The sequence below is a fragment of the Jaculus jaculus genome, chromosome 4 (assembly GCF_020740685.1).
Source record: "Jaculus jaculus isolate mJacJac1 chromosome 4, mJacJac1.mat.Y.cur, whole genome shotgun sequence".
NCBI classification, from domain to species: Eukaryota; Metazoa; Chordata; class Mammalia; order Rodentia; family Dipodidae; genus Jaculus; species Jaculus jaculus.
Window position 1 is genome coordinate 29281569 of NC_059105.1, and position 12932 is coordinate 29294500.

Here is a 12932-nt window from a genome sequence, read left to right on the forward strand (position 1 = left end):
TTCTCTAACTATCTGACTTGTTCAGTGTTTTATATAGAAATACCATTTATGGGGCTTGAGAGATGGCTTAGCATTTAAGGTATTTACCTGCAAAGCCAAAGGACCTTGGTTAAATTCTCCAGGACCTATGTAAGCCAGATGCACAAGGGGGTGCATGCACCTGGAGTATATTTGCAGTGGCTCAAAGCCCTAGTGCACCCATTCTTTCTCTCTCTCTCTGTCTCTCTCTCTCCCTCTTTCTCTCTCCCTTTCTAAAATAAATAAATAAATAAATATTTTAAAATCCATTTATAAGGATACTAATAAGGAACAGACATTCATCTCTCATAGTTCTGAAGGGCAAGATGTCCAAGTTTGAAATGTCATCAAACTTGGTCTGCTCCTTGGGTCTTAGGGACATCACCTGGTGCACTTAATTGGCTGAAGTATTGAAATCTTTTAGAGCTGTATGATCAGGGCACTACTCATGTTAATGAAAGTATTATTTCATGGCTTCACTAAACCTCTACGTGTAAACACCTCACCTCAGTGAATAGGTTTCAGCATACAAATATGGCTATCAGACCTATAGCACCTACCCTGTGTACAGACATTCAAACCTTCTCCATTTTTGGTACTAGGCATGATGAACAAAGAGCAGCAATCTCTGCTGTGAGCTTCCTGTGTTCCCAATGCACAGAATTTGTGGGGGAAAAATAAAGCATTGATATTGTTTCACACTAAGTTTTGTTTCACACTAAGCTATGTACTTGAAGCTGCTGAATGAAGAGTCAGTGAGGGTTCTGGGCTGTCAAGTGAGTTCTGGGATTTCTTCACCACAGGCTTAGAATTTAATTTGTTCTGGTCTGCTAAATTCCTTACTACTAGTAACATTATGGCTTTTGGGGTCTTTTTACTGTATTCTATAGCTTTGTGGGCATAGACATTTGGAAAATAAGCTCTTTTCTTCTCATTGTAGAGTGTCTAGAAGATATATAAGAAATACATACACCTACAGTGCCACCTTTACCCGAAAACCTACTGTTATCTTTACTTGTAAATATCCACTTTTCTCAGTTGTACACCACATAACTGAACTAAAGACAAAAAAAAAAAAAAAAAAAAAAAAAAAAAAAAAAAAAAAAACTTTCACATTCCTGGTAGTCCTGACATCCTTTGTTTAGATTGTTTTGAGTAGCAATAGGTTTTCTTTTCCCACTGTCTCATACTTACAGACATTCTGTGCCACAAAGTACCATTTTACTTTATAAATAACCTAGTGAAATATAATAAAAACCAAAGACATTGAGAGGAGAACTTAGAGTGATTTTTCTATAAGAAGTGAAAATACCTTAAGCAGTGTACATATTGATGTAATTTTAACTCCTTTGTAAATTAGAATCTTTACCTACTACATTACGTGGAAACTTCCCTGAAACATTTTTACCTCAGATAAAAAATTAACTCTGGTTTGCTAACTAAGCCCATTCACTCACTAAGTCTCTTCCCAGACTTAAATTTCATTTTCTTCTTGCTATGCTGATCATGTTTTTTTTCCCCCTGTGTGTATGTATATGTGTGAGTGTCGGAGAGGGGGGTGTATATGTGTGCCAGAGCACATGTGTGGAGGTCAGAGATCAACTTTTACTCCCTCACCTTCCACCTTGAATGAGGCAGGGTCTCATGCTCTCATAGCTGTTCACCATGAGGTTATTGCCAGCCTAGCTGGTCCAGAAGCCTTGAAGAAATTTTCCCAACTGTTTTCCCATTTCCCCTCTCACAGCCAGTGTATGGGATCACAGAAGCCTGCCACGGCTTCTATATAGCTTTTCAGGTACTCAGCCTTGTAAAGCAAGCAATGTATCCACTGAACAATCTTCCCAGTTCACAAGTTGTATCATTTTAATCGGATTTAATATATGTTCGCACATTGGTCATATTTCTAGGCTTATGGACTGAGGTCTTCAACTGTTGGCTTATTTCCACTGATGTTGAGTATTTTCTTGCCACCTCAGAGCTTTATGCGAGCATGACTGTGTACCTTTGTAATCCAAGCTACTTGGAGGTTGATGCAAGTAGATCATAAGTTCAACACCAGCCTGGGCTACACAGTGAGTTCAATGGTGGGCAATTTAGGGAAATTCAGTCTCAAAAAAAAAAAAAAGAAAAAAAACTTAAACGAGGTTATATTTCCCATATGGTCATGTGTTTGAATACTTGGTCTTCAACTTGTAGCACTGCTGGGAATGTGTTAACACCTTCAGGAAGTAGACTTTGTCTGGAAGAAGTGAATCACTCAAGGTAAGCTCTGAAATGTCATAGTCCAGTCCCACATCCTGTTTGTCCTCTGCTTCTTGACTCTGCTCTTGCCGCCATGCATTCCTGGCCAAGATGGAGTGTAACCCACTGGAACAGTAAGGCAAAATAAACCCTCTTCTTCCTTAAGCTATTTCCTGTCAGGTATGTAGTCACAGCAATGAGAAATGAGAGAAATTAACAAATGCAGGTAGGAATGTAGCTTGTTGGTAGAACATTTATACTATGTAAAATCAATCAGTCATCCTTTTCTTATTTTCATTTATGACACAAGGCATGGATGTTAAAAATGGGGGGAAAGGGATGTTAGAAAGAGGTACCATTTTTTTTTTTTTACATGTAGGTGGGTAAATTACTGTCTTCAAAACAAGGTTTATGGGAGGTGCATGTCATACGAGGGTGTAAACACACAATCATCATGCTCATGAAACAATTAAAGGATCAAGTTGTACCAAATTTTATGGGATAAAATTTTAAATATGCATATACCTACAGCATAGGTCTCATTCTTTGTACAGTAAGCAGTCATTCATAGCTGGCTTTGTGTTATACCTACTTTGTTTTTACTTTCATCACTACAAAACTTCATGTAGATACATTTTGCTTTATATGTGTTTGGAATAGTTTGATTAAAGATGCACATGTATTTTAAAGTAAATATATAACAGACAATTTTAGCTTGCATATATTGCTTTGAATTCTATTGATAGTTATGCTTCAATTTCTATTTCCGAGTCTTATTATGCTATAAGAGAATATGTGCCTTTTAAAAGGCATATGTGAATATTCACACACATCATGCAGCCTTAAAAGTTTCCATGTTCTGGTATTATATTTCCAAAACAAAACTGAGCAACTCCAAGAAAAACTGGCAAACCTAACAGCAGTATATGTATTATTTTTGTGTATTTTCCAAATCAAATTGGTTTGAGATTGGCAAAAATAGACATATAAGTTCACATAAAATATCTCTCGTCTACTGAGCAAGATATGATTACACACACCTTTAATCCCAGCACTTGGGAAGCCAAGGCAGGCAAATCACTGTGAGTTCAAGGTCAGCCTCAAACTATATAGTGAATGCCAAGACAGGTCAGCCTGTTCCAGAGTGAGACCCTACTTCCAACCCTCCCTCCAAATTGTATATATATCTCAAAACATTTCCCTGAAAAATGTGAGGTTGGGACTTAGGTGGGTATAATATCATTTAGTTTCAGCATTGTGGATCAATTCTATAAAATTCAGTGTTTCCTCCATGTTTTCTTATGCAATTTCTCCAATTTATGAAAGATGTTCTCATTTTATATTCAATATCAATTCCTGACAAAAGTCCCTTTCAACAGTTCTGTAATTTTCTAAATATTTACTTACTTATTCCAAAATAATAATTCTATACAACTGCCTGGGTTTGATCATTCTTATCCCTAAAGTTAGGTATGGAGGTAAACTCTAATTTTAAAACAAAATGGTAGATGGCAGAACTTTTCAAGTAAATGACAAATATTACATAAAAAAAGAACTGATCCTGGGGCTGGCCTACAAAGCCTAATGACGTAGGTTCAATTCCCCAGTAACCACATAAAGCAGATGCAGTAAGTGGCTCATGTATCTGGAGTTCATTTGCTGCAGCTAGAGGCCCTGGTGCACAAATTCTCTTTCTCTCTCTCTCTCTCTCTCTCTCTCTCTCTCTCTCTCCTTGCAAATAAGTAAATGTATCTTTTAAATGGTTTTATCCTGAAACTAATTAACATATAGACTTACCAACATGAGCATGCACATTGTTTAAATGGCTGCATAGTGGACCATCCCAAATAAAGCATCTATTTAAGTAATTTTTAAAATTCCCCTGGGAAACAATTCACACACTTGGGATTTGACAGGACATGCTTACCTTATCTATATTTGTGATTTAAAAATACTGTAATCGAAATAACCACAATTCTTTTTAAATTTTTTTTGTTTTATTTTTATTTATTTGTTCGAGAGTGACAGACAGAGAGAGAAAGAGGCACATACAGAGAAAGTATGGGTGTGCCAGAGCCTCCAGCTACTGCAAACAAACTCCAAATGTGTGTGCCCTCTTGTGCATCTGGCTAACATGTGTCCTGTGGAATTGAGCTTCAAACCGGGGTCCTTAGGCTTCACAGGCAAGCACTTAGCCACTAAGCCATCTCTCCAGCCCCCAACCACAATTCTTAATATGCAATATACATATGATTCTTTCTTATTAGTCATTTCTAACATCATTCCTCATCACAAAATGTATTCTATTTTTGTTGTTCCAATATTCAGAATGAAGAGGTTAAAATATATCTGTCTCTGGATCTCTCTGCTCTCAAGTGGCTAAAAACACATATAGGAAGAATACAAAATAAAGGCTTTTTAAAGGAGAAGTTACAATAATTCTGTGCCCATGCATAGCCTAGTCTATCTAATGCGGGAATCCATTTTCAGAAATCACAGATACTTGGCAGTAGGTGATATGCAAACGAGGAGAAGCATGGAGTACATGGCATGGATCCATTGTTGGTGCTGGGCTACACCACTCATCTTCATTGTGCAAGGCTCTAGGCTTAAGTGGATTATAACACAATAATATAATTCAATTAAAAGTGCATCTGGAGGACCATGTAAATTTACATTCAGTGTTGATAACTTTCTTTGTAGTTTTCGATATTTCTAATTATCTTCTATTCAAGACCCTCTTTGTTCCCTGTCCCTCAGTGGTCTTCTGTATGTTCTTACTACAGCCATTCATTAAAAAATTTTAGCCCTTATTTATTTCATGTTTGTAGCATTGAAGATGAAGGAAACAAAACACACTTTTGCCTTATTACATAGATTAGATATATACTTCTTCCAAAACAATCTTTTTTAAAGATTAATATCTCATTAATTAATAGCAGGAATATTTTTCTATCAATATTTAACAAAAGAATTTGACTTTGATTTCTATTTGCAATAATTAACACCAATATCGATTTCATTGTTGAAGAAAGGATTTTGCATTCATTTTGTGAGCAGAATGATTTGAGAGTAAGGAGGAAATGCCATTTGACAACCTTTTCACATTTCTCATTCTGAGGAAAAATACACTCTGCTAGCTGTCCAATCAATTATGTAAACAAAATGAATTTCAGCATAATTCTGTCAACAAAATACTAACTTGGTTAAATTATTCTCTCCACAAAAATGAATTAACTTAAAAATCCTTTTGTCCACAAAACAGACTTATGCATTTAGTACAAACTTGTAAATACTATTGTCTGTTAGTTTAGTATGCATAATGCAAATAAGTGGATTGGCTCTATCAGCAATTTCAGTTCTTCAAAGGGGATGGACCTGTCTAGCATAGATTCCATTTTCATTTAAGGTCAAGTGGAGGGCAAGGTCAATTATCTGGAGAACAGCATGTGGTAAATGAATGTCACACTATCTAAAACTATGATAAGTTACTTTCATTAGGATGTCACACACTTTGCAAAGTATAATTTAATATGCTTACCAACTCAGTCTTTAATTAGAACTTCATATTCAACAAGTTATTTCATGGATAATACTTCCTAAAGAAATAAGACTGATTATTCAAATGTTTAACAACATGCTGTGAATGAAAATAAACTCATTATTTCATACAATATCCTTTTATAAATTATCCATTATCACTTTTGGGAATATTGTTCTTCATTTTTGGTATATAAGTATTTTAAAATATTCAGTTTGATAAATGTATGAGAAGTAGACTAGGTAGTGAAAAAAATACTGAACACACATATTTTTAAAGAACAAATTTTGCTTATACTTGATATTTTAATTATTTGAAAGAACAACAAAAGTAGTCGGACCATACTTAACTTACTTGATAGCAACCCTTTAGAATAAATCTTCAACATTGTTAGGTCCATGAATGTATAATTGATATTCATTCATTTTAAAGCCTTTACATGTTAATGAAAATACAGAATAGACATTTGAGCAAAATATTTTTCTTTTTGATTTATATACTTATTCAAAATGAAAATTGGTATGCATCACCAAGCCTAAATCCAAATACAGTGGAAAATTTTAAAAGCATTTACTATTATAATTTTCTTCTATTAATATTTCACTATCATTAGACAGATACTATTAGTATCTCTTATCTCAGTCCTTATCAAATGATTTAATTTGAATGATTATTTCCATCTCATGTTTATGTCTCTTCTGTTCTGCTGGAATAGAATCAGCAGAATCAGCAAGTCAGAAAAAGTGAGCTAACTATGAATTAGGTAGCTTGTTGTAAAGATATTGCTGATGATTGAGAAGCAGAAGATTTAGAGCAAGTACAGTAGTGGCAACATTACTCTAAGAAGGTGACTATTCCGAATATCACCTAAAATCCAGTAAGACTATGATGTTGTAAAAGAGCAAAAAGTGACAGCTTTTTCCACTTAATAAAAAATCTATGTCATAAATCATTTCATTGTTTGAGTAAATATAAGTAAACATATAGTTCATAAATTTTATTGAGAACATCAGTTTGGACCCTGAGGAATTAAGGAAATATAATTATAGGAGCTTCTGGCACAAGCTGGGCTTCCAGTTGAAATACTCCGAACCCAGATAAAGCTCCACACAAGTAGTGTTCTTCATCCCAACCCACGTGCAACAATAGAAGGGAGAGAATTGTGAAGTGAAGAGTCAGCTGCTCTAATGTCCAAAAGAGAAAAATAACAAGGTAGAAGGCTTTCACCAGCACCTTCATTGTCCTCAGACCTAAACATGTGTACTGTGTTATACACACACACACACACACACACACACACACACACACACACACACTCACATACAGATGCACATGCAAGAACAGCAGTTTTATCTGAAAAAAAAAAAAAGTAATAGAATCACTGAACACAAGAACAAACTGATTTTTTTAAAACTCCATTGCTATTTACCTAACAGTGTAGTGATTACATCATGGATATTTAACACACTGGTTGAAAACTGAAGGGATATACTATAAATTCCCCTTTGCTCACAGTACACCAGAATTTACATAACAACACACACACACACACACACACACACACATATGTAGCAGCTATATCTGAAGAAAAAATGGCATGGAATAAGAAAAAAAATAAACTGCTGGGCATGTAAGTTTTGAGTGATGGAGGAAAATCCTCATTTTCAGAATTAAAAAAAAACATAAATTTAAAGCAAAATAGATAGAACTAGAAAATATTATATTAAGTGAAGTAACCTAGATCCAGAAAGATTAATTTGTGTATACATACTGGATTCAGTGTGGATAACGGCCAGGAAAGTATAAAGGAGCCCATGAGACTAGAACAATTAGGCATTAAGGAATGTTGAAGACAATAGAAAAAAGTGGAAAGGGGAATATTGGGGGTGGGGTGAGAATAAAGTGAGGGAACAGGTAGAGGGGAGATTGAGAAAGAGCATCTGTACAAATGAAATAAGCGTGGAAATACCATGTGAACACCTGTTATTTATAATTAAAATAAATAAAAATAAAATAATTAAAAAGTTGCAGGTTTGATATAATTTGTTCCTGTTTGGGACAAACATATGCACAGGGATTGAGTTCTCATGCTTTTCCGTTATACCCCGTCCTGCTTTCATGTGGGAGTCACTTGGCTTTTTAAATGATTGGATTTAATAGTTTCAGACGTCATACATAATGCCAGCTCTACTACTTGTAGTCAGCACCATGTTGCTGGGAGGAACATCCAAACCAGAACCAGTTTTTAGAAGAAGGGTTTATTTCAGCTTACAGAGCTAAGAGGGAAGTTCCATCAGTGGCCAAAGCTGCTGGCTCCCCTACATGAATCCAAGCAGAGAGAAGTCACCCAACAGCACCACAACACAAACAGAACTACCAGCGGCATGAACCCGACAGCAGACAGAAGCAGCCAAGACTCAAAAACCTCTCTGTCTACCTTTAGGCTAGAAATCAGAGCCACCTGCTGACACCTTAAGGCTGGACTCCAGAGTCTGCCCCAGTGACGCCTCCTCCACCCAGGAGGCTGGGAATCCCAGTTAACACCTGAATCTATAGGGGGGCATACATTCAGACTACCACACTACTGATGATACTGATGATAACAAAGCCAATAAACTTAAACATTCAGAGAGAAATGTGAAGGTGCCAAGACTAGCAAGTAAGTCCTAAGACACGATGCATAACTTCCAGCAAGAAAGAAAACAAAAACATCTAAAGTTTTGGGGTAATGCCTCACTGCACATGAAGAGCATTGCCCTTAAGCTTCAAATACTTAAAACAATTTTAATTCAATATATTAATGATGGCTCTCAAAATCTCTACAGGAAGACATATCTTTTATGATGTTATACTCACAAAGAATAGTGTGTGCATATTTTGTTATGTACAGATATGCGTGTGTGTGTATATATATGGAAGGCTACTCTTTCTATGACTAAAATTTCTGTAACTTCAATTGATCATAATCAAACATGGTCTGAAAATATTAAATAGAAAATGTCAGAAAGAAAACAATGCATACATTTGAGGCTACATTGTGAGTGTTGTGATAAAATCTCATGCTTTCTCCCTCCTTGCCAAGAAGTCAAATCTCCTTTGTCATGTGTGTTTATGCAGGATGGGGTAGGGCACTGGAGCATCTTAGAACTTGTGTTTAAATAGCCCTCATTCTACTTAGGTACACGGAGAGAGATGCAAAGGAAACAGCTAGATGCAACAGGGCAGGCCAAATTAACTCTGGTATTCTATGGCAAAGCTCCACTGTATGCAGGGGAAAAAAAACAAAACAAAACAATATAGATACACAATTTTTATTTCTTTCTGTAATTTATGAGATTCTTGGAGTATTGTTGTCTACAGATAACAGGACTTCTGCAATTACATATTTGTCAATGATTTCCTTAGTTTCAAGATATTATGTGCTATGTATCATATAGATATATGAAACTTTAATGGTTAAATGTTGGCCTTAGACTGATTCAAAACACGTCACATAAAATGCATGGTATTTATATTATGTTATAAAATGTAGAAGATTATAGAAAATGCTTTTACAATAATAAAGTCAGAATTATCTTTGCTTACCTTATCTTGCTTCATTTGGATTTCTGCTTCCTTATAGTAGTATATACTTTAATAAACACACTAAAGTTCTCTATAGATAATGTAAGGACATATGTTTGAATGAACTAAACTAATGATAAATTGCTTGTTTACTTTTTTGTGGCATGTGTGTAGAGTGCATGTGGTGTGGTATATGATGCTGTGGGTGTAGTGTACACAAGTGTGTATGCAAATGTGTACACTCTGCACACATGGAGAGGTCAGAGGAGAAGCTTCGGTGTCATTTTTCACTTATCTTCCTCTTTCCGTGAGACAGATCTTTGACTCAAATCAAACCTGCCTGTCTGTGGTGGTTTGATTCAGGTGTCCCCCATAAACTTAGGTGTTCTGAATGCTAGGTTCCTAGCTGATGGAGATTTGGGAATTAATGCCTCCTGGAGGCAGTGTATTGTTGGGGGCCGGCTTATGGATGTTACAACCAGTTTCTCCTTGCCAGTGTTTGGCACATTCTCCTGTTCCTGTTGTCCACCCAATGTTGGCCAGGGGGTGATGTCCACCCTCTGCTCATGCCATCGTTTTCTCTTGCCATCGTGGAACTTCCCCTTGAGTCTGTAAGACAAAACCCACAAGCTGCTCTTGGTTGGGTGATTTCTGCAAGCAAAGCAAACATGACTGCAACACTGCTCTTTCCACTGTTTTTTTTTTTTGTTTTTTGTTTTAATATTTTATTTGCTAGAGAGAGAGAGAGAGAGAGAGAGAGAGAGATAAAGAGAAAGAGAGCACATCTGTGAGTGTGTCAGCTCCTGTTGCCTCTGCAAATGAACTCCAAATGCATGTGCCCCTTTGTGTATCTGGCTAGACATGGGTGCTGGGTGATTGAACACAGGCAGTCAGGCCTTGCAAGGAGCTCCTTTAACTGGTGAGCCATGTATCCAGCCCAGTTTCCATTTTTATTTACCAGCAAGCCCCTGGATTCACATATCTCTTCTCCCTGTATTACTGGAATTGAAGATGTGTTTGGTCATACCTATCATTTTTTGTGGATTCTGGGAAAGTAAATTCACGAAGTCTCAGGCCTTGTTAGGCCTCAACTGCTCTTAATGGATGAATCATCTCCCTCACCTGATGTTGCTTTTCCAGGATAATTACATATAGCTCAGGAGCATGCCCTCTCTCTGTCTCTACCTCTCTCAAGAGATAGAGAGAGAGAGATACATGCTCCCTAGTGAAATTTATTCAGTTCTCAACATGAACTGAAACTCTTGTTCTGAAAGTGTATAGTAAGTAGCCCAAATCATTTAGCTTACCACATTGAAATCATCCTTATGAACTGATTTCTATCTGCTGTAATGAAAATGCCCTGGTCACAGAACCTGCATTTGATCTTCTTCACCTAGCAGAGTGACTGTTGAAAATTGGGAGCTCCATCAGTAGGCATTCGTTATTGAAGGAGGAATGGTGAATGGTAGGTCATGTACCTTCTGGTTTGTGGATGATGAGTTAAATTCAAAAAAAAAAAAAAAAAAAGTTTGGGGAAACAAAATAGCTCATTGAATGTTTCATTTCATTATAGAAAACCACTATTTGCTTGTCTAGAAAACCAGTGAGGAAATGTTAGCACGACATTCATAAGGTGATTAGGACCGTACACCAGATGGAAAAACTGAGGTTTATAGAGGTTAGTGTAGAAGCAGCCTGGGGTGTGCAGTGATGAGCAAAGGTGGCAGACAGTCTTCTGTCATGGTGAATTGTGATGCGGCAAGTCCTCCATTGCACTCCTCACATACCCAAGGCTGCTGATAGGCATTGTTAATATTTTAGCTAGCATTAGGATCAGAAAAAATACTGTGTGAAAAGTGGTTTGCAGGTGAAAATTTTCATTTCTAAAGCTTTCTTATCATATTTATTTACTTTTTTAAAATTTTTATTTATTTATTTGAAAGCGACAGACACAGAGAGAAAGACAGATAGAGGGAGAGAGAGAGAATGGGCACGCCAGGGCTTCCAGCCTCTGCAAACGAACTCCAGACGCATGCGCCCCCTTGTGCATCTGGCTAACGTGGGACCTGGGGAACCGAGCCTCGAACCGGGGTCCTTAGGCTTCACAGGCAAGCGCTTAACCGCTAAGCCATCTCTCCAACCCATATTTATTTTTTAATTATTTCTTTTCATTTTTTTAGAGAGAGAGAAAATTGGCAAGCCAGGGCCTCAGCTACTGAAATCAAACTCCAGGTGCTCGTGCCATTGCCTCACCTTTGTGCATCCGGCTGTCATGGGATCTGGAGAGTCAAACATGGGTCCCTAGGCTTTGCAGACAGGCACCTTAACTGCTAAGCCATCTCTCCAGCCTTCCAAATTATTTTTGTTATGTGAACCTTTTGTGCTTTTAGGCAGCTTTATTAAGGTAAGTTATGAAAACACCTACTTCAGGGAAGGTGAATCTTGATTGGAAAACTTATTCCTATTAGATTCTCTGTGTTTGTTGCAGAAAGAAGCAAAAGGTGCCACTATATTGATGTTTTTTATATTTATTATGAGTACTATCTGCTTCTGCAATTGTGTCTCCAAAAGAGATAATAGAAAAAAAACATGCTATGGTAATCAAAGAAGTCTGCAGGTGATAACTTCATAGGAATACTGTCAGTCTTTTCAGCCACCAGAGTTACAGAACCAAATGATAACTAGAGATTGGCTGCATTATATCATTAAACACCATTTCTCCTGTGCATCTTGTATAGGCTGAGGAGTAGCAAATGTTCAGCAGAAGTGAACATGAACAATAATAGGAGCAAAATGTTGCATTAATATTTAATGTCATGCTTTTGAAAGTATAAGGAGAATAAAACCATTCAAATGCAAATGCAATCGACAGGGCTGTGTTCAATTTAGAGGTTTTCCGGGGAATATCTTTATTCTGCTGGAGTTTTTCTTGTATGAGATAAAACATCATAAACAACTTGAGCTTAGCTGCTTACAATTTAATGTAATTTTTTTTGTGTGTGTGAATCTTATTGTTATAACGTCCCAGTGGCTCCCCAAAAGAGTAATTCCCACAGCTTGGACTTTACACCTGAGTCAAGAAGCATTTAAATATGTCATCAGCTAATGCTAGTTATAGTCATGAAAGGCAAAAAAAATAGCAAACTAGAAATTGTAAAACTAGTGACAGTCCTATAATTGAAAATGTTATTTTATGAAGTACACTTAAATTATTTCTTTTTATTTTCTCTCTTTTCATTAAAGAAGGATACAAAGTCTAGGTATGGTATAGAAAATAATTCTCACTTTCATCTGTACTGAAAAAGACAGCAGGATAAACATGGGATATAAAATGTTGTTACAACCTGGTCCACTTAACTACAAAGGGAATTATCTGAAAAACGCTCTGTGGTGTCTGTAAACTTTCCAATTTAAGAACATACTTCACGCCCCAACTTCCTTGACTATTTATTTCAAAAGGTGAGTTGAAGTTGAACATTTCAATTAGAAACCAATGCTTGATAAAATGAATCAAGTGAATATTTTTTAATTTACAAAAATTGACTCTTCTTTTGGAAGATTTGGAATA

The 12932-nt window shown here is 36.5% G+C and overlaps 1 non-coding gene across 1 annotated transcript; it reads right to left on the minus strand.

Annotated features, from left to right (window-relative positions):
- Positions 1–2633: 2633 nt before the first annotated feature.
- Positions 2634–2737, minus strand: LOC123460551. Its single transcript, XR_006637090.1, has one exon. It is a non-coding gene; the product is annotated as a small nucleolar RNA U13 (small nucleolar RNA).
- Between the last annotated feature and the right edge of the window lie 10195 nt (positions 2738–12932).